The sequence below is a fragment of the Corapipo altera genome, unplaced genomic scaffold, assembly GCF_003945725.1.
Source record: "Corapipo altera isolate COAL_440 unplaced genomic scaffold, ASM394572v1 65, whole genome shotgun sequence".
NCBI classification, from domain to species: domain Eukaryota; kingdom Metazoa; phylum Chordata; class Aves; order Passeriformes; family Pipridae; genus Corapipo; species Corapipo altera.
In genome coordinates this window covers 9,628,554-9,652,135 of record NW_020884891.1, presented here as the reverse complement: position 1 = coordinate 9,652,135, position 23,582 = coordinate 9,628,554, and the positions used below count along the sequence as shown (strand labels likewise).

At 35.4% G+C, this 23,582-nt stretch overlaps 1 protein-coding gene across 1 annotated transcript in view; it reads left to right on the top strand.

Annotated features, from left to right (window-relative positions):
* TENM1 (teneurin transmembrane protein 1) overlaps nt 1-23,582 on the top strand; it is a 761,525-nt gene that overhangs the window by 132,174 nt on the left and 605,769 nt on the right. Inside the window, exon 3 of the mRNA XM_027645293.1 lies at nt 22,562-22,639. The gene's annotated coding sequence lies outside the window, so the exon portion shown is untranslated. The remainder of the gene's footprint in view (nt 1-22,561; nt 22,640-23,582) is intronic.

Genomic DNA, 23,582 nt, shown 5'->3' with positions numbered 1-23,582 from the left:
TAGGTTCTGCAGTGCCACGATTACTTTTTGCTAATATTTCTCTTCAATGCTGGAAAGGCGTAAAACTTAACTTACTTAACAGTTGAAATGCTAATAAATATCAGTAACATGTAGAATTATTTGCATAGCTTTATCAGATAAACATACTTCTGTGCATTATGGCTCATCTTTAACCATAACACTAGTATATTTAAAGCTTGACAAAGGCAGGTGGAACAATCTGAGATACAGAAAATTATGTGTCTCCATTTAAAAGGAAAAGGAGGGTGTGGAACAAAAAAAATAAACCATGCTGGCAGTGTCCCAGGTAGATACAGAGGTTTGTGTGCTGGTTTCTAATGATTTGTTGCACTCAGACTTCAAACTCTTCAAAATACTGACTTCGGGTTCAAAATTTAAGTATCACTTCAGAACAGAAGGGCAAAAAATGGCTTCATTATTTTTTTTTTTTTCAGTATATGATGCTCCTGTGCTTGGGGATTGTGGCTGCAGAAGAGGAGCAAGGGAACTTGTCTTTTCCAAATGTAGCATGAGCATGTAATCTGTATTTACTATCTAAGGCCTAATTTAGTTATCATTTAATCACATATTTAAATACCATTGGTCACAATAACCCTTAAACAAATGTTTACACTTTGTTGTAAGTAGAAGTATATATACTTTTGTGAACACAGCAGAGCCAAAGGAAACTGAGATTTCTGCAGGTGAAATGTTTCAGCCAAGGCTGCAGAGCTGGGGGTCAGTGTTTTGGTATCTCTCCCAGTCAGATCTGTGCAGTATGTGCTGAGCTTCACTGCTCTTGGCTTTTGAACCTTTAAACTCAGCAGAGGCCATGGGTACCTCAACAGGAATTTGTTCAACTTGGAAATCACAAATCCAAACAGTAGAACTGTAGCATTCTTCAGAAATATGCCAAATAATAACCTTTCTCTGCATTTTCATCTCAAGTAATAAGTGGCTCCAGCAGTGTTTTCATTCCATATATTTTGATCAAAAGGGAGCAAAAAGTCTATTTCAGCATGAAGTGGTTTCCTTTCCCTTTCCCCTTTCCCTCTTCCTCTTTCCTTCCCTTTTCCTTTCTCCTTTTCCTCTTTGGTTACCCAAGAAACATTTGTTATATTCATTTGGATCACTGAACCTCATAACCAAGTAAAACTTTGGCATCTTATACAGTGGTTTTAGATGGGGTTTGGTCCACAATTGTAACTTCCTTGGTTTCAGACTTTGGTGATTTTGTTTTCTCCTAATTCATGTTACAAGAACTTTGTCCAACCTCTGTCATTTCTAAATTATTAAAAACACTGTTGTGCATGTCACTGTGTTAAATCAACCCATTAGCAGTCTCCCCAATTGTTTCTTTTTCTGTCTTTTTTTTTTTCTTTTCTTTTTTTAAAGTGTTTCTTTCTATCACTGTTGCCAGCTGTGTCCTATTTCCAAAGCTTCATCTACTAGCACAAAACAGCTTGGAATGGTGAGGTAGATTTTAGGAGATTAAAGATTGCACTGTAATACACTAGACTTAATCCTAATGCCAGTAAACTCTTTATGTGCTATGCTCCCCTCAGGATTACAAAGATTTATGTAACCATATTTTTTCACATCCAAAGGAGCTTAAAGGAATAGACATAGATTGTTCTGGGTGTTGAATAAAAGCAGTAAGCCCAGATAAAGTATTTTTGTTCCTCAGATAACATACCAGAATGTAGCCCTTTCAAATTGAGTGGTCATAGGAGACATAGTTGAATGGGGTGAAGGGGGAAGAAGAAAGCAAGCTCAATTATTCCTGAAAAATAAGAGATTCACTTGTGAAGTGTGGATATCCTGGAATGAATTATCTGCTTTTTTGGCTTTTTAGTTTAAATTGTATAAGTATAATGCAGGATAGGTCAGATTTTCTGTTTAAAATACATTCTTTTATTGAGAGTTTGCCTATATAAATATCTAATGCTTTGGGGTTTTTTTAATGTGAAGCATATTCTTCTGTGTTGAGCTGAGCATCTAAACATGAGCACCTTAGCTTCTGATTTCAGCAACTGAGATGTAACACTGTGTTACCCACATCACTCAATTTTGATTTCACTTTAATAAAATCTCTAGAAAATATACAATTTGCTTTGAGATCTCCGAATCACCCAAGAAAGTAATATGTAAATATACCACAATATGTGTCATCAGTGTAAAAAAGTGTACTTTCAAACCCAAAATGTAATGTTTTGAACTTTTTTCACAATCCTGTTAGCAGTGTTACCTGTTTAAAACATTGATCCTAGTCCCAGAAATTTATGCTGAACAACTTTGAACACGGCTGAGAGACTCAAGAGTTGCTCTTTCAGTGTTTTGATCAGTATCCTGTGACAGGAAATGAGGAATATGAAAAGGGTGCAGCTAGCAAATATATGTATTGGGAAAAGTAATTTACAGAGGCGGAGACATTGTCATATAAATGCATTTAGATGCTACACCTCTTTTCCCAAATAGCCCAGCTTGAAAAGGATCCAGTAGGCAGATATCTAGGACAGCCCTTAGGAATAGAGTGTATGGCCACAAGAGACCTCTTTGTATGGTTTTAATATGTATAAAACATAGCTTGTACATATAATTGGGTAAAAACAAGCAACAGAGTGGCTGTCAGTTGCTGATTTCTGCTTGTGGAGGTGGGGAAATCTCAACCACTGAAGGCAAGAACATCTAATCTCCTAGTAGGTACAGAAATAAGAGAAAATGTATTTCTAAGATACAATTACTATTAGGAAAAAAATCTCCTGTGTTTACTCTGATCTTAAACTTATATGTTGATGATGTAGTGATACACATTTAATGTCTCTAACAATAGATCTCCTTAAAATCACTCTTTCAGGTATAAAATTAATTTATTGTCTAACAGTGTTTATTTAATGTCATATCAGTTTTGTTACCTAAGATTTGACTCTCCTTGTTTTTAGCATTAAATATTCAATGATGTAGATGTGTAGTAGATTTGGATGTCCATCAACTTTCCAAAGACACATTATGTGAGAAATATCCTAAAGATTGTAATGAAAGTTGTTTTACAGCCATCAATGTATCAGGAGCTCTCATATGTTATGTCTTGGAATGGGGGAAACTCTTTAAATATCATTATCAGAACCATGAATATTCTAAACTGATGGTCACTCAATATTTAGCTCAAGATTTTAAAATTTTAGAGGACATAACTGTGGGTGTGAGGGGTTATTTGTTGTCTTCAGTCCTCTTTGCTGGAAGGTTAGTGCAGCAGCAGATATCCCTGACTTACTTTGATTTCTACTGTTTTCAGGGTGAGTGGAAGACTTCACCTTTTGTTTACCTATACTATTGTGACGTGAGATAGCTCTTTTCTCTATGTTTTGACACTATCTTGTCTGCTGAATGATGACTATTTTTTTCTTCTTGTGAAGGAGTGAAAAAATCACTAGGGGCAAATGTGAATTCAGGAGATTATGAGTATTTTTACTGGACTGAAAAACCATTCAAACAGGGCCTGACCTATTTGGAAGACATTTTTCACTATCAGGATGTCTAATGTTTTGGGGGTTTGGTTTTGTTTTGTTTTTAAATAAAAAATGTAATTTTAACATTAACAAACTTTTAGAGGAATAAAAGAATAATTAAGCAATCCCAATCCACAAACTCACACTTGAAACCTTGTAAATGAAGACAGTCAGCTGTAACATAGGAGAATATTAAAAAAAAAATTGCTGGCTTATCGCAGTAGATGGAAACATATTAAAAATTTTAGCCAGGCCTCATTACTTTTAAAAGAAGTAGAGAGAGAGGAGAAGGTTTGATTTCACTGCACTTCTGAATTGCTTCAGCAAAGTGCTTATTCAGTGGGCGGAATCACAGGGAGGAAGAAAGGATGAGGGAAAAGCACCTAGGGTACAAAGCAAAGTCTATTTATAGCTGGTATCTCAACAAGGACTTTCATACAGAGGAAAAGATAGAAAACATTGAAGTGTCTTTTGCAACAAATGGTCATTTGGAAAAGTGGAGTTTCATCACCTTTTCAGAGGTGCTTGGAGCCCTTGACAGCTGTTCTGTAACTGTATTCAGGGAGATATATGAGGTGCAGCACTTAGCATTTTATCAGCCATATAAGAAAAGAATAAAAGCATAGTCTGATACTTTGAAGAATGAGTGGAAAAAAATGTTTCCGTCTTTGGTGATGTCTGAAAATTCAAAAGAGTTGATAAGTAGTGTTCCACTTTTATCCTTTATTTTACTGTTCAAAAATATCATACTGCATGCTACTTTGGATTCTATAAATGTATTTTATGTTGTAGGATATGTGCAGTCAAAGGAATTTATTTATGGAAAAGGAAAGGATATAATTCAAAAAGCATTTTTATGTTCTCATATTTTCCTTTTTGAGATGTGTCAATCCTGTATCCCCTCTGTAGGGGTGAGGAAGCATTATCAGGCTTAGGTGACCACTGTTTCTTGTAACATGAAGCAATACAGGAAATTATGTGATTCAATAGGAAATGTTGTCAGAGTAAAATGAAAGGAAGTCATTGATTTCTCTGGGCTATCACAAGTCTGGTCTTCAAATGTTCAAATCATGACCAACAAATGAATTTGCTTCTGATCTTGTTAATGTCAATAATATTGTTTTGGTTGGGTTTTCTCAGTGTAGGATTAGAGGGCTATCTCTCTATCTCTTCACAGTCACTAGATTTATATAATTCTGAATCATGTTATCTCAGTAGCAGATGACTATAAGCCAGTGCTAAACTTTTTGACATGCTTACCCTATTTTAGACTATCAGTATTTTAGAGTATTGTTTCATTGTACATGAAAAGAAAGGAGTTCAAAAATACCTATTACATCTAGGTCTGGCAAGTTACATCAGCAGGTCCCTTAACATCCTTCTCTCTGTTGTGCCAATGATATTTAACCAAGTTTAAACTCTCAGGCTCTTTTTTGGCATTCACCATATTCCAGTAGCACCTCGGTGATAGTGATTTCTAGGATGAAGCACGTGGGATGTTCTCCAGAAAGAGTTAAACCCTTTTATTCAGCAAACAGATCTTCCAGGGAATAGTGCCAGACTGTGGGACAAATTCCCATAAGATCTGAGGGTCATTACAAAGCTTCCACTCCAGATGCAAGACATGCTTCTTCAATCTTGCTTTTTTTTCCTAATGCAAACTCAGTCTCCAATGTGTGCAGATTAATTTCAATCTAGAAATAAAAATAAAAATCTGATCCAAACATTTTACCTTGTGGGCCATAAAGAAGCTATTAAGTTTTGCCTGCTATATTTGTGGCAGATGTGCAGGACCCAGTTGGGACCATTTTTTAAAATATATCAGATGTAATAAGTGCAGTCACTGCTACTGTCAATTTGTGGTGTTCTCTTAAAACAAATTTAAAATGTCTGTTTCTTCATTGCTGTTGGCAAACATTGGTGTCAATACGGAATAGTCAACAACACAGAAGTATTAGAGCAGTGACAAAAATTCACCTGTCCCGGATTTGTAGCTTCCAGTGTGAATACCACTGAATGCTTTTGAGATTTTGGAGAGATTTGTAGGGCTTGTTGACAGTGTTGGAGACAATACAATCAAACCATTCATTTAGAATGAAAGTCACTGCAATAGCTCAGATGTAGTAAATATAACAGTACAAGTTTGCCAGGTCTTTTTCATGATATTGATGAATCTAGATTAATTTAACTGTAGGACTGTATTTAGCCAGGAGGTGAAATAGCCTCACCTGCTTTAGTGAGGAGAAATTTAATTGCTTTGTACCAAAAGAAATGTTGTAAAATGAAAGATAACCCTTATACACTGGAGGTAGTTTATAATGATAATTTTCCCCTCTAACATCGTCCGTTTGACAGTAAAGATTGAGCTTTCCTGCTCTTTCTGCTCTTCTACCCCCTCAAAACAGCTTGAGGAAAGAGGTTCATGTTAACCTAAAGTGCTGAAATTGTCAGACAGAGACCATTGAAATGACTGGTAAAATGAGCTTCAGTGATCTGATGATTCATCTTAATCAATTGCCCACTCTCATGTATAAAATTGTCTTTCTCGATGATACATGTGGATAATACAGATACAACATTAATCTCACCAGATACTGCATAATTAACCATGCCCATTTATCTTCTCAGACACATGCACATCATTAGTAACAGCTGCAAAACTCAGCTGAGAGACAATTTCAAAAGGCAAATGGAGAAATTGGTAAGAAAACTCTTAAACTGAGTCCAAATACCTTTAAGTCTGAACACTAGTCTTAAGAAGACATTTGTAGATATATTTATATTTGGTATCATATACGCAGAAGTTTAAGGTTTGTATCCTGAGAAAAGGACAGTTGTTTGATCCGTTAAGACTCTTAAATCTCTGGCAGGTGAGAGGGTGCTTTGTTGCTGGGGGTTTTTTTCCCCTACTCTGAAAAAACTAAGTTGTCAGCCTTCGAAATCAACAATCATAAGATATGGAGACTATTTAATTTAGAAATTCCTTTATTACAGATGCATGTTCTTTGTAATAAGATTAATAGATGTTATTAACAGGCTTTTGGGTATCAATATTCTAATATCTCATGACTTGACAAGACAGTTCCACCTGTTTCTGGGTGCCAAAATAGGTAGCAATGCTCACTTTTGAGCTCATTATCATCCACGACAGAAATTTTTGGCTATTCAGTATTGTCTGAATCTCAGTAGTAGTTTTATTAATGAGCAATACCTATTCAGCATAATGACTAATTTAAAAACCATGGAAGCAGAGCAACAATCACAGCTTGTGTTTCACATGCACAGCGAGTTAGAATCTCTTGCATTGCTGTGGGGGATTATCATATCTCACATCATGAGATTATTCCATTTCTACGTACGAGAGCAAGGAATAGAGCAATTCTCTTTTTGTGGGCCATGATAAGTAGTCCACTAAATACTTCTTCATACACAGAAGAATCAGCCCAAACAGTTGTTCTAGTAATGAATAATTTGAAGCTTCCCCAAAATTGTTTAAAATAATTGAGGGGGTTTATTGCTGTAAAATAACAGAAGAGTTTGGTGTAAGCATAACATTGGACCTAAACTATTAGTAATTAAACTGGAGTAATTGTTTCTAGATATGGGTATGCATTTCAGGAGTAAGGAGGTAATTGGTTGTGATTTACTTGTTTTGTTCTAGAACATCTCTTCTTTGAATTGGAAATGTGTGTAAATTGGCTGCAAGCACACATAGTCCAACTAGTTGTTTAGAAATTTCACTGAGATATGCAAAGAAACTTCTAGGTGTTTACTTTCCATATTGAGTAGTTAATCCTACCGTGTTTTATGAACCTTGTCTGCCCTTATTCGGTTCAGCATATTAAAGCTGAGTTTCAAAGGCAAATCAAGAGAAATTGTTTGTAACTTGCACTTTTCCTTCAACACTTTCCACTTGACAAGCTTAGACTTGCTTAGACTTATTCTCACTTGCTTATGCAGGGTGTATTGATTTGTACAGATCACTTCTGAATTAACAGATATATCAGAAGCCTGGACTTGTGTTCATTTATATGCCAAGGCATCCTGCTTTAGGAAGAAGAAGGACTTAAAATGTATATTAATATTGTATATTTCTACTTCTAGTAAAGCACGTTCTCCCAGCATCTTGGTCCATATATTGTACCAGCATGGCTGTCTCAGATTAAGACTGCCAGATATCTGACCTTGCATTCACTGAGGTGCAACTTTCCACCACCATACACATTACCTCTGCATTTGTCCCCAGGTTTAATCAGAATGAATCAATCAGAAGTATATTTTCTGATCCATAAGTCACCACAGCCTTGACTCGAGCAGGTTCTGTAGAGGTCACAGTGAAGAGTGGAGGTTTGTTCATAACAAGCCTTGCCTGAGTTATGATTATGGCTGTCTTAGAGTGCTGTAACAAATGAGAGCCACTATGTGGATGTGAAAGAGCTTACTTCATTCCAGTTTCATTTTGTTTCCCAATCTCTGGAACAAAGATTTCCTCACGCAAAACAACTTCTCTGTACCTTTCATCACATTCGGAATAAGAAAGGTTTACCTTGCTTCAGCTCAGATAGTGAAAAAGAATATTTCAGGATGTCAGTTAATCTAAAATTCCTATGAGAAATCTCTTGGGGGATAATACTCAGCACTCCCACTGAGTTACTATACTTTGGAGAAGAGTATTCAGACCTTTCTGAATTCGATTGTGCTCTTTGAGAAATGTGAATCTATCTGCATTGATGGTGTGTTTATGTGTACATTTTCTTTGCCTGTGTACTCCAGTGGGGCATCTGTCTTTAATCTCACAGAACTTTGACAGTGTGTCTCATAAACATACAAATTGGGCAAGTTTCTTTTGCAAACTAATCAAGTTCCTGCTGACAACCTGAGCCATCTTTCTATTTTAAGTGTGGTAACATATTCACTCTTCTATCAAGTCATGACTAATGGATAGAAATATTGCCATCTTTTATATGTTATTATCCAGCCTCTTATAATATAATGAAAATAGAACATAAAGTTTTTGGTGGTAGAATCTTTGATGTTCCTTCATCAAACAATTAAGAGGAAGGGAGAGCACATGGAATTTATTAAAATGCACTGTCAGGTGCTAAAATAGTAAGATGTTTATGATCTGTATAATAGCTTAGCTATTATTCTTACAAATTGTTTACTGAGTTGGTGATATTTCTATCGAAAGTGGTACTAATATTTGTGGGTTTATGCTTGTAACATGGTTTTATATAGATAGATATATATATATGCATAACTGCTGTGTTTATAAAGGCATGTCTGACTCTGCTTTAAAAATATAACTTGGAACAGGAGCATAGCAAATGCTTGGATAACACCATCTGACCTACAGGTAACAAACACCACAGGAGTGTGTATGAACAGTGAGCCTATTAAAGCTCTCCCTTTTGACCTACACATTATTGGATATGCTGTTATTTACCTGCTAAGGCCTTGAAACTGCAGTTATCTGCCTGTAGGCATAACCCTGTAAATCCCTGACTTTAAAGGTTGTAAAGGTGGAGTTTGTTTCTTTTAAGGTTCCTTTTCTTTTTTTCCCTTTTTGCCAGTTTAGGCTTCAGAGTGACTGTATTTAATATTTCGGTGGGAATTGTGACAACAGGGGAGGCTTTCCCATTGTTTTGGCCTTGTTGTCCATGCATCTCCCAAAGCATCCTTGTGCCTGGAGAGAGCTGGTCTGCAGCACTGAGATTTGATGATGCTGTGAGCAATTGTAAACAAGACTTTGTACAGGAACAGGTCTCTATTTAACCTTGAAGAAAAAACAGTGTAACCTGTCATATTCAGTGAGACACAAAATGCTGAAATCAGAGGCCAGAATTATTTATAACAGTGTTTATGCAGAAATCCCACTACAGGGGAAATTATCAGTGATAAAATTGCACGGTAGTCTAAACCTTCTCTCTGTATTCCAATATTGGCCAAATACCTGACTTTAAAAACACTTGTCATCTTCTGAAAGGACAGAAGAAGGGATACAACTAACTCTAAAATGAAGTTGTGGGGATATATCCCCGTTGTTTTTCAACAAGCACAGAAGATTGCTTCCTTAGAGGGAAAGTTCATCTTCAGCTCTGGTTCTGGGAAGTTACATGGCCTTGTGAGTAATATTCCTAAAAATGCTGTACCATCTTAAAAGTGATAAAGACAGAAAATTTACCTTAGATTTTCAAGACTATTGCAGACACAAAATTTATCTATAGATTAGGAGGTAGGCTGCACATTGTACTGAAAACCTTAAAAAACAACCAAATTATCTCTAATTTAGGTGAGAATATTGGAATTAAAATTATCATTTCAATGATTTTGTTTAGTTCAAACTGCTGACTCAAGAGGGAGAGAAAACTGGTCATGCAGCTTCAAATGGATTTGGTTACACATGTGGAGATGATACATGAATATCACCTACTGTACACACCATATATTGTATTTCTTTTAGCCAACTCATAACATTTCACTCTAGAAATGCACTAAAATAGTTACATGCTGCTATTAAAAATCTCCTATGAAAGAATGATTGGATATCTTTTTTCTTTACACCTTGAAGACTATGATAAAAAGAATATTACAATTATTGAAATTACTTTAAAGAGGTATAAGTAGCAAAAGAGTTTTAAATCCAGTTTTCCTACTTTGGAGCTGCAGATAATGAATGCAGTTGATGTCATTTAATCACAAAAATACTGCATCTGAAACATGGACACAATTAACTGACCTATCTATCTGAGATCAGAATCATAAAACACTTTCCCTGCCGTTTGCACCTTTGAAACGGTTTCTTTTGGAGATTGGAGGAAGGCTGAAAATCAGAACTGAAAACCCCAGAGCCTTCTCATTGCTACAAAGAGGTAGAATTATCTTAGTGATAACTTATATTTCCTAAGCTATTGGAAGTGAATAAAACTCACATCTTTCTGATACTTAGCCAATTTACCTCATATTTAAAGGGTGCTTGCTCAATAAGTGTTTTCACAGTGGTGCATAATTTTCAATTGGAAAGTAATAATAATGAGAAACTGTCCTGATGGACTGAATTATTTTGTCCATAAGGATGATAAAGGTCTACCAAATGCAGTCACCTGTCTTCCACTTTTTGATAGACATCCCAATTTTTCAAGCTGTGTGAGGAAGAACTCCAGCTGAGCAGAACTGGATTTTCAAAGTTCCAAAGCATTCATTACTTGAAACCTTGTAATTAGTTTCTTATAGTACAAGTATTTTAAGATTTAATTTTTTTTTTTTAGTATTAAGCATAAAGTTTATCAGTCCGTGTAGTCAGGATTCTTACTGTATAAGGTACCTTAAAAATTGCCTCAAGATATGGAAGTGTTGATATGAAAGGGTTGATTTTAAGTGCTTTTTAGTTAAAAGCAAAGCAAGAATAGGTTTCCCTAACAATAAAAATAATGAATAATTAACAAGCAAAATCAGTTTCAGAGGTAGCAGACTATCTACATGTATTCAGACTTAAGGGAAAAGCAAAACTGCAATAAGTTTTAATCAAATTTCACAGCTGCTGGAATATATTTGTGCCATATTTGATTGACAAGTCTAACACAAATAACCCAATCTATAAAGCAAAGTGTTACATTTAGGGTCAGGCACCTCATTTTCATCTACCTGTGTTCAAAATGCAAAGCCCTGAAAGACTGTTGTTATTTCCAAAAGATTCTTTTCATTTCCTTTATCAACTGCATTTTTCTCTACTACTCATAGCAGTGGTTCTTCAGAGGACTGAAATGAACCTGATGAATGCTATTAGTTTTTTAAGAATACAATAATAATTCCTTACCTTCCGTTAATGTGTTATTTTCTTGTCTTCACATGTATTTAGAGATTCATTCAGTTTTCTTTGTGTATCAACCAAATTTCAACTAAATGGAAGGGTCCCTAAAACCCCACAGATAATAAAGAAAGTTTTTGCATTTTTATGTTATGTTTCTTTGGTTGATATCAGTACTTCCTTCAGTAAGCTGCTTTGCTGAGTTGTCTTTCATGGAAGAGACAGATATTGTACAAAGAATTATTGGAGAGGAAATCAGAAACAAAAAAGGATCTTAATAGCAGCTGAGAGTAAACAGATGCTAAAACAATGGGAAGATCTTGACTTGGTCTGTCAGCAGCTTATTGAGTTTAAATAACTCAAATATTTCTCTCAGAATTACTAGGAGGAAATTAAACTGAATACTTGACTTTTATGGGTGATATCTAGATTTGAACAGTTAAAGATGACAACCATTCTCTCGATATTTAAAAGCGTAATATTTAGGCATGGAATTTTTCTAAGAAGGAAGAAAATTTGAAAAATACTTTTGTAAATAGAGTACTTGGGCATCAAAAATCTGGTGGGAGAGCATGATATGAGCAAGGATTAGGGCTTTTGTGTTTGGAGCTTTTTGTTCTTTTGGGGTTTGGGTTTTTTCATTTTGTTTTGTTACATATATCAACACATAACCATTGCATGAGGAATCTTACAAATCTTTGATTCTCAGTATTGCAACTTGCACAGCAAGACAGAGAAAGCTGCTGAAGTGGTGCCAGAGAGCCTGTCTGCATCATGTTACAAAATCAACCTTCTGTTACATAGGACCTTATTTAGTAGATACCTGCAATAGTCAAAGGGACAACAGTAAAATATGATTTTTTCCTTTATTTTTAAATTTTGTTACATTTCCACATAAGTTAACATTATGTTGCTGGGTCAGTGGCTGCACTTGAAAATAAGAAATCCAGGAAATAGATGGAATCTGATTTTTGATATGCTTTCCCTATTTTATGACCTCTTCCCCTTATCTGATTCCTTTAATTTAACAAGAGCATAGAGAAACTTCTTACACATTTTTTTTCACTATATTTGAGTTTAAGAACAAATATTGACATAGTGAATGCACAAAGTAGTGTCTCTACGCACTGAATAGGAATTTTTAATTTCATACAACATTAGCAGCTTTCTGTAGTAAGTCTTCAGACATTGCATATCTCAAGGGGACTGAATCAGAGAAAAGAAATATAAATTTTTATTTGAAAAATTATACAAAATGTCCATACCTCTGTATGAAACCGTGAAGGTGAAGTAAAGTCTTTAAAAGCAATTTTTATATTTTGTGCTTATAATATTGTAGATACATTATTTCATTGTCAAACCCACAAACCTCTGTACAGTTTAAATAACAGTGACTAAAAACAGTGTTGAAATTGCCTTGCATTATGCATTGCTACCTCTTTTTCAGGAGTAAAAATAAAAGCAAATATTAAGTGGGATCACAGTTGTGGGTTTGTAGTGAAAGACAGACAACTTGTGATGACTGAATCAGAAAGGATTCATCTCACCTCAGCTGTCTATGACACCTCAAGAATGAAATGGAGCTGCCACCAAGCTGCTCCTGGCAGGACCCTGTCTCTGCTCAGCTGGGCACTGGAAAGGTTGTGGTTGGATGATTTCTGTGGTCCACTCATCATCTTCCAGCCTCAAAGAGTTTTATTGTTCACTTGACCTCTCTTTGGGTCTCATGAAAGGTTATGTTTCCTAAATTAAATATTCTGTTAAGGAGAAAAAAAAGTATTTGAAAATGTTTCTATTGATTGTAATAATTCCCAGACTCACAAGTAAGTGAATTTTACCTGCAGTGTGTGATGACAGATGGGTTTGTCATTACCACCTGTTCTATCTGAGACAGCAGATGTATTTGTAAGCTGGTAATACAGTATTTAGTAAATGGCCAGCTTTCTGCACTGATTTCAATGTATTTGGGCTCAAAATCCAATCCCTTCCTTCTGAAAACAGTGATGATTATTTAGATACATTGTTTTGCTATGAAGCTATTTTGTTTCCCCAAGATAGGGACTCATGCAGTGTTATAACTTAGCCCCATCTCAAAGCAATTAGAGCAATCTCTATTAAGCTTAGTCAGTGTCCATTAAAATTATTTCTGACATTTGTTTTTTGCTGAATTCTTTCTCATGTACTTGGGAAAAATGAGGTTATAGATCTGTTAAACTAGATCTTTTCACATGTACTCTTATATTGTATGTTTTTTACCTCCAAACAACTCAGATCTTTCTCAGTAAATTACTTTTCAATGTTCAGAACTACTTTTTCAGCAAATTAATATACGCATTCATGGCAATTTAAAATAAAACAATCTAAGGGTTGTATTAATCTAAAGGTCATATTTTTCTCTTGTTAAAAGATAGCACAGTAGATTATTAAAAGTTTCACTAACATTCAGTGAGTTCTTAGCTCTCACTTTAACACTCCTTTATATACTGAGAAGGTAGAAAAGTTGATTTTCTTAATTTAAAACTTATACAAAGAAATCCTAAGTGACTTCGTTAGAAAGATGAGCTGATGAGAATAGAAAGATGTTAGAAAACTAAGAGATTTTTATACAACCTGTAGTAATCTGAAATTAAATGAAATCAATTGATTATATGATGAACTAACAGTTTATGTGAATAAGTGCTCATTAAATGATATGGTTTTATTGCTGTGAGAATTGAAAATACTTAGAGTGAAGGTTTTGCTTTTAATTAGAAATGTTTCCAGAACTTTCTGTGGCACTCAAGTACCCAAATCATGGCAATACTAGGGAGGATTTACTCTCACATTTCATTTGTGTGCACATAATTCTGCATTCAGTGATTCAGAAAAATAAAAACTGGAAAGAGGAATGGACCTACATGAGACATGAATGTTGTATGTTGTTTCATAGAACACCTTCTGTGGACTTATAGGAATTGCAAAGTGTATCAATGAATAAGTAGATATAGTTCTACCTTTACTCCTACTACTTTGATAATATCAAGAAAGAAAATTCCAAAGCTTACTTTATTTTCCTCTTGAGAATTTGCTCACGGTGATATCCAGGTCACTCAGACACAGGTGTGTGACAGTATATAATAAAAATTTGAATTACAGATCTCAAATGTCAGGCTCTTTTCTTTCATTTCCCTGGAGAAGGGAATTCTGAGTGTGTTGGTTTCTACTGCTGAAAACCAGCTGCATTTCAAGCTGACAGAACAGTTTAGGTGAGGCAATAATTGGCTGCAGAGATCTGAGTACTGAGTACAAGCCTCCCATAATCAGGACAGAGTTGGGTCATGGCTGTTCCTGTAGATCCATGGCACCAAATCAGAGGCAGCCTGAGGGACAGCTCCTGAATGCTCAGTCCTTTGTACAAATGCAGTGATGAGGATGGGTTTGCAAAGCAGAGACTGCCCTTGGAAGCATGTGGATTTTTTTCCAGTCTCTTTTCTTTTTCGGAAGAGTGGCAGGGTTGAGACTTTGGGCATACGAGAGCTGCAGATTACCAAAGAGCTAGAAGATTTGGGAATTTTAAAATCCTAGAGATGCTGATCCCCTTTGGCTCTTGTTTTTAAGGCCAAACAAATGGAGCACCTGTTAGTGCTTATGTTTTTTGCCAGAACAGTAGAGACAACATCTGTGCCCATCCAGGGCTAAAAATCTCATGTCAGGGAGTACAGCTCTTGAAGCCAGTCATCAAAGCAGAATTCATGCATAATAGAAGTTCATCTCTCAAAGATATAAAAAAAGGGTCTTAGAGAAGAAATGGAGATCTAAATGTGCCATCTAAAAGCAACAAACAACATTTTTTTCAGCTCAGCTGAGTAGTTGAGAGAGCAGAGACAAAAACTCTTGTAACTGCATTACATAAATGCAGAAGAGAGCTTAGGGTGAACCTCTGTGAATACCCCAGATAAAACAGTGCTGAGCTTGTTGGTTTGGCATATAAACACATATTTATGCACTATGGCAATACACTGGTGAGACTACAGCTGGAATACTGTGTCCAGTTCTGGGATTAACCTGGAGAGAAAAGGGCTCGGAGGGATCTTATCAATGTGTTCACATCCCTAATGAAACAACCCTAATGGGAGATAATAAGATATGAAGACAGGATCCTCACTGTGGTGATCAGTGACTCAAGTCAACTGGCACAAACTGAAACATGGGAAATTCCATTTAAATGAAGGAAAACATAATTTTTTTTCATGATGGGGGTTGGACACTGACACAGGCTGCCAAGAAAGGTTGTTAAATCACTATCCTTGGCAGTATTCAAAATGTGATGGGATACAATCCTGGGCAACCTGCTTTGTTACACCTGCTTTGGGTGATCTCCAGATGTTCCTGCAGACCTCAACTGTTCTGTTGGCTGTCTGGGCAGAAGTTGAATTTATATAAATTCAGACCATAAGTACATTTTTAAGTGAAGGCAATCAATTGTTAAATATTTGCCAAGGATCTTGATAAATTCTACAGCTGCAAAGATTTTACACCAAGATATAAATGTTTTCACAAAAAGTGGACTTAATTCAAACACAGAATTTTATTTTTTTTTAATGCAAGTCAAAACCTTTCAAGGCTTCTCAGCTGGATAGGATTGAATAGTGTCACCTTAAGATTAAGAATAAAATAACTTCTTAGAAAGAATTATATTCCTGCTGCACTATTTGAAACATAATTTTAAAATTCTATAAATAATTATATAGACTGCCCCTGTAAGGATGTCACTGAAAAACACGAATCTGATTAATTAAACTTTGATCTGTGTCTTAGCACATTTACATGCAGTGAAATCTTTCTTAGGTAATGGTCTTAAGGTAAGAAGTAGAGGAGGTTGTAAAACCTGCATAAAATGCTGTGTCATGAGCTCCAAGAATAAGACCTGTGTCTTATTTAAAATCATCACAGAAAATACTTTTTATTAGGAAGTTTTAACTCCCTGGGACACCTCCAGCAAATTCTTTGAAAGTCATCTTTTTCTGCAGACATGTTCCTTAGCAAAGAAGAAAATTTAGATTGTGGTAATAAATCTAATTGTTGAGTTGACCAGTACTTCACAGATATATGAAGGAGTATTATATATTAAAATACAAAAAATTTGTATTTTAATTGCATTTTAATTTTTATATCTAATTTTTTTCTAAAATACAGCAGACCATTTAGAAAATACATGATTTCCAGGGGTGTTTCTTTGTTTATTTTGTTTGTTTGTTTTGTGAAGGTTTTATTTTGTTTGTGTTATTTTATTTTATTTTATGTTTTAACTGAGAACAAAGCAGCTGCTTCTCTGACCTTATCTCAGTGCAACTGTGTTCAAAGTATTTTAAGACAGCAGGGACTTAATTCTCTCTAGAAGATAATTAATGTGCTCCTCTTAAGCAAAATTTGCTTTACTTTTTAACTCTTTTTCTCCTTATTTAACTGCGTATCTGCCAGTTTTCCATCATCCAAACACAGAGAACTAGATCTGGTTCACAGTCTCTTCCCATTTCCTTACCAGACAAATACTGTTTTCTGATTCGAGATGAATCTATTAGGTCTGGCCTTTGAGTGCAGTTTTAAGTGACCATTTCTCCAGTGGTCATCAAATTTATCCAATTCATATTGTTTCCTGTTTTAATTTCTACAGCATCTCTATTAAGCTGCATTTTCTGTCTTCTCCCATGATTCTTTTTAGCATTTCAGCTTTCTGCCTTCTGTCATTCTCCTGGAGAGTTTTCAGGACAGTGGCCAGCTGCCAATCTGCTTTCTCTAATCTCTTATCATGTCACATTGCAGCATTTTTCTTGTTCACAATGGGTAGTTCAGGTCTAGAGAAAGACTGAGGACTAAAAGGGATTGCAACAGAGTCAAGACTAGTGCTTCAAATTCTACACAAACTCTAAGAGGAGCAAAGCAGCAATGTAACACCTTCTGTAAGGTGACTCCAGTGCACATACTTATGAAAACATCTTGTCATCAAGAAGTAATCTCCACCATCTTATAGAGAGGAAAAAAATGGTGTCTGAAAACACTATTTAAGGGCAAAGAGGTCCTCGGAAAGTTTGTGTCTTCCTCTTTTTTGACTTCAAAGATGAATAGTGTTATTAATCCACAATGTGGTTGGAATGAAATATTTTGCCTTTTAAAATTTGAACTCAGGCATGTCCATTGCTGCCTTTCTCTACGTGGATTTTTGGTTTTGTGTCTGTTGAGTAAGATAAAAGAAAGCAGCAGAAACCTGGTAGGGATATGGGAACATTTGAGTAGGATCAGATGGAGTTTGGCTTTTCATAAATACTGACTTCTTGCTTTGCAACGTGAGGAATCATTGCTACCAAGGCACTGTCATATTTTAGGTGGAAAAAGTCTCCTAAATCTACGAATGCAGTGCTGTCTTGAAGGAAACTCCATTCTTTACATACTAGTTATATATGAAGGATTTGAATATTGCATCAACGCTTTAAAACTTGAGTTGCTCATCCATATTTTTGACCTATTACTGTCTTGTTTTCAGATTTGTCTAATTATTAACTCCAAGCCATCAGCTGTCCATCCAAGCAAGTATTTTGACTGTATGGTTAACTGTATTTTCTAGTTCCTGCACGGAGTAGTAATTTATGACTCCATAGCTCTCAGCTACCCTGGAATTAGTAGTGCCTGTATTGGCTTGTGACTATTGAAACCAATATTGTCTTGTTTTCCTGATCCCCTTACACATAAAAAAGATTGACACGGCAGAGTAATAGAAAGTGTATTGCATTAGGGTTTAGTATTAAAGATAAACAACACAAATGAAACAGAAAGCATATGGCACTCCTTGCCTTCCATGCCAGTCGATGAGCAATACATTTCGTATTATGATCCACTTTGGAGGCTTTAAACCATTAAAACCTTCCTGCCTTGTTTTGCTTGCTTGAAAGTTGCCAGTTAAGCCAACTGGAGTAGCCTAATTTAGCTGATTGTGTGACTGATGTGTCAGAGCTCTGGCTTTAAATTTCCTAGGCTGGAAGTGAGAAATTGGACAAAATGAATTGAATACAGCATATTGTATACCATGACAGTGCCTTAAAGATGGAACAGTGAAGATGGAACTGAGATGTTAATTATGAAAAACATGTAAAGCAAATAGAGTAAAGCAGTGAATAATTCTTATGTTCAGTTAATACACTCAAGAACTTCAAGAATTCAAGTTTTTCTTTTGGTTACCGAATGGAACTAGTCACTATATCATAGAATTTGTTATGAAAATTCTGTTAAACTGTTAAATTTAGTGTATGCCAAAAAAGATAACTTCAGAGAGCTCTACCCCACTATCCAGTGACTTAAGATCTGTGCTAACATCGAGTGTAGTGGTTTTCCCAGGTTGAAGCAAAGGATTTGAAATATTCACAGTGATTGTGCTTGAATGGATGCATTTAGAATCACAGAGTCATAGAATCTTATGGGTTGGAAAAGACCTCTAAAATCACCAAGTTCAGCTGTTAACCCAGTGCTGCCAAGTCCACCACTAAACCATGTCCCAAAGTGCCACATCTACATGCCATTTAAATCCCTCCAGGGATGGTGACACCACCACTGCCCTGGAGAGCCTGTACCAGTGCTTGACAACCCCTTCAGTGAAGAAATTTTTCCTAATATCCAGTCTATTTTCTTGATATATTGATGTTAAGTTGGTAAAATAACTCAACTGGAACAACAGCAGAAAGAAATGTCACTCTGAGATCTTACTGCGAAAATTGTTTTTTAATTTTCTTCAATTTTTTTGAAACATTCCTATTTCAACATTATCTGTATAATATCTGTTATTTTTGTGGCTACCATCCTATCTGACATAGAGATGACATGAAAACATTGACCTAGAGAGGATGGTTTGAATGCATTTAGAGAAAAACAAATGTAGCTGAGCATTCACCATTGGTTTGTGTTACATTAATTAAAAAGTTTAAAATATGATCACTGAGAAACTCCTCATAAGCATTCAGGTATTGATTCTACTTTTTAATGAAGTATTTCTTAATCACAGACTTTTAAAGGTCAAAGGGATGTTGGCTCAGACCACCCCTTTCTTTTGACTGCATTTCTTGGAAATATTTGATCACTTTAATTGTAAAATAAAATCAACATTCTCTGGAGCATTATTTATCTATTTCAATTTATGTCTTTCCTATTTTGCATCAGACTTTTTCTCCCAGAGATACAGATCTGCTTTGACAGGTCTGGTGTAGTGCGTTGCAGTTTGTTCATGGTTTTTTTTGAGACTTGAAAGTGGAGGAAAAGCAACACCTCTTTGCATATTTTCTTTTAACTTTTCTGTGATTAAAAGTGTTCTGTCAGTGAGTGATAGCCTGACTGAAGGCTCAGCTCTTTGCTGTTGTGAAATTATTATGGTACTGTCTAGATGTAGAAGGGTGGCCTCAGCAAAGCAGAATGATTCATAGGCAACGTTTTATCGTAGTGGCAGAGCAGGTTCTGGAGAGGCTGAAGGAATGAAAAGAATCAGGGAGTTTTCTGGAAGCCAGGATGGGTATGTCCATATGGTCCATGGGCTGAAAGAGCCTTTTTCTGTATCTTCTCCTCTCCCAGATATCCTCCCATCGGTCCAGCTGATCTGATCTCATCAGTGTTCTGGTACCTCTTTTGGGGTCTCTTTGCTGTGTTGCAGGCAAACCGTGGTGCTGGTTTAAGCCAGAGGCTCATCCAGTCCCTCACAGTACAACTTTGCTACAACTGTGGGATTTTTAGTTTAATATACCCCTGTTGAGGCCCTGCTCATGCTTCTGGACTGGTCTGTAGTAACTCCACAAGAGCAGATATCAAGCCTTCAGTTATGGTATTCTTCTTCCTCAGGCTAATTAAAGCAAAATATTTAAATATGATGGATTTTTTTTAAATTATGACAGTACCAAAAGTTTTCCATTATTTCTATTCAGGTTCTTAAATAATTAGATCCTGGTTTTCTGCTTCCTAACTCACTGAAGTTAGCTATGTAGAAAAAGAGGTTTGGGTTTGTTTTGGTCAGGTTCTTTTGTTGTTTTTGGTTTGGTTTTTTGGTTGGTTGGTTGGATGATTGGTTTGGTTTGGGGTGTTGTTTGGTTTTGGTTTTTGTTTCTTGTATCTCTCTTGCACTCATCCTTCTACATTATCCCCCAGAAAATTTAGTAAGTGGCAGCATATTGGTCATTCACAGTTATCACCAATGAAAAAGTGACAATAAAGAAACTATATGATGCTGTAGGTGGAGGCGAAGTACTAATCCTAAATATTGAAACACATTTTAATTTCTGAGAAGAGTTTATCATGGCTAAACCACAGCTACAGATTTTATTATGCTTCTGTTGAACATGTGTTTATACTGTATACTCTCTAATGATAAGTATGATGAGAATTTAATACAACAATCCAATACAGCAAAGTATTTTCTTCCAGAAGTAATGGAATTAGAAAATCTTGTGGCAAAATAGGGAATATGTTTCCTATTGCAGTGAGACACCTCATTATTTATTTGACCTTTAAAAATTCTAGTTATTCAAAATTGAACACAAACTTTGAGATATGGTCATATATGGAAAATATAATGAGCTCTAGTAATAATTCTAGAACTCTGGGGAACTTTTCAAGTATAGAACATCCCTCTTGAACTCTGATGACCTTTAAAACTTGAAAAATATCTTAAGTGAACACACTAACATTACTGCTGTGAAGTGTTGGAGGGAGTGAAAGCTGAAATGTATTTATTTTGGGAAAGAAATAAAAAAGTTTTTAAAGTACATGGAGGGGTCAATGTGCGGAGAGGACATAAAAAGGAAATAACAATTATCTTCCAATCTGTCTTCTCCCTCTAAACAGTTTCAAAGTGAATGATGAATGAAATGAGAATTGAAAAATAAATAATAATAATGTATTGTCAGGAAATGGTATAAAATGTTTTATATATAATGAATACTTTTACCTTAATTACATCAAAATATAAATCATTCAAATTACTGTGTATTTGAGTGGAAAATAATTGCATTTTAAATTTCATTGAAGAGACTCAGCGAACAAAATAGTAATTAAAAGCAATTGTCATATAAACAAAAAGCCTCAAAGCTTATAGACTATGGATTTTTTATTCCTGGATTTGAAAGCAAGCTAGGCAGAGTAATGATTGAGATTTATCCTATATTAGCTGAAAGGGGTGAAAATTAAAAATGTATGTAGCATAGTTTTAATATCAAACTCAGATAGAAATGGCAATGTCAGTGTCGAGGTGAATTCCTCAAGACGTGATACAGACCAAGCAGTCGTATTGTTTTGCTATTACTTGAATAATTACTTTTCAACAAATTGAATAATTCTACTCTAGTGCTGTCCGGATAAAGCAGACTTACAGTTTTGGATTTCACTGAATTTTTATTCTCACTCTCTCTCTTATAATTCTTTGAATTTTTAACATTTTTTTTCAGTCTGTTTTCCTTGTATATTTTTTTAATTTCCTTCAGAAGCGAAACCATCATAACCAGCACTGTTCTGTACATGCAGAAAGATGTTAAACAGTTGTCCTCATAGAAGGTTCAATATTCCCGTGTAACTCTCAAGCCTTCCTTTTGAGCACGGAAATGTTTTGTATATATAATGAAGGGCAAAACCTGAGTTTATTTTTTACAGTTCTTCCATTTGTGCTGTAGAGATGCCTGGTGGCTTTAAGTGAGATCAGGATATTGAGATGAGTTTTCTTTTATGTATGTGTGCATATATTTATATATGCAGATCCTCTCCTGACACAGTCACCATCTTAAAGAGTTCCTGGCCTGTGGAAAAGACTAAAAAAGGGTATTATTGTCATCATTATTATCTAAATGGGAAACTGACTCCAAAAACTCTTGTACAAGGTTGTGTCAGAGCCAGGAACAGAAGACCAATTCTTTTGAATCCCATTCTAAAACAGCACATTCACAAGTATCCTTCTTCCAGGCCAATGACTTCCAAACCCAAAAATATTTTTGAAATGACTTGTCACAATTTCCAGAATTCAGTATTTTACTTTCATTTGAAGTGCCCCCAATGCTCTCAAACCATTGTATGGAGGGCAAATGGCAGTGTCCTTAGGAATATAAGAAATGGGTTTATTATGTTGAATAAAATGGGAATATAAGAAATGGGTTTATTATGTTGAATAAACATAATAAATAAACATAAGTGTACAGCCAGATCTACCCTTTTCTCATTGGAGTTCCCTTTTTGTCTCTCACACCACCAGCAGGAACACAGAGGGTTTGTGTCACTTCATTGAGAGCTGAAGAACACAGTATTGAAAATTCCAGCGCATCATACTGTAGTAAGTTCGGATTTTTACTCCCTTATTGTTTTTACAACTCACAAATGCAAAGGCACAGGGAATGCACAAGTTCCACACTGAATAGGTTTTTTCTTCAGAATTACTGATATAAAAATCTTTTACATCCATGTTCTACTCTTAAGGTTGCTACTTTTTAATGCTGCATGATGGATGATCTTTTTTTTTTCCACAAGCTGGATCCAATTTCTTTGGGACTGGTATAAGCTTTTGCAGGGAAGGCTTTTATTCTTTTTGAGCCTGATGACTCTTATTGATTTGATGTCCTCTAGAAATCTCTTCAGAGGAATAGGCTCTCCTTATAGAGGTAGATTAACTGTTTGACCTTTAAGAACCACATGAAAATCAACTCTCTTTTAAATGCAAAAATATCACCTGGTAATAAAAGGGACTTGTTAATGTGTTTGGGAGAAAGCTGAAGCTTTCCTTAGGATTGTTGCTAGAGCTCCGCTCTATATTCTGCAACTTGCCTTGTGGCAGATTGTTTCATTATCCAGCAGTATCATTACTCTTTTTTATTATCACCTTAAAAATAAACAAACAATGATTTTGTTGTGTTTGACACAAGTAGTGCATTTTAATTTCATAGGCTTGTGTTATTGACTTAGAAAAACTCTGCGATGTTTCGACTTGAAATACTGACTTACAAATATGAAAATGCTATTCAGCTGTGTGGAGATGGCATCTGTTGTGCATATTAAACAAAGTGTGTGATTTTTCTCTCTTCCACATGGAGCTTAGTGTTAACTAGGAGACCCGATATTAATTAATTTGAGAAATAATAACTTGTCATTCCTTTGGCTTTCATGAAGATAATTGCGCTGTTCTGCAGGCCATCCTGAAAGCAGATCTTTTCAAGGAAATAAAGGTGTAATCCCGAGTTCATTTCAGTACTAATAATTGAAAATTCAGTTGGTTTGATAAT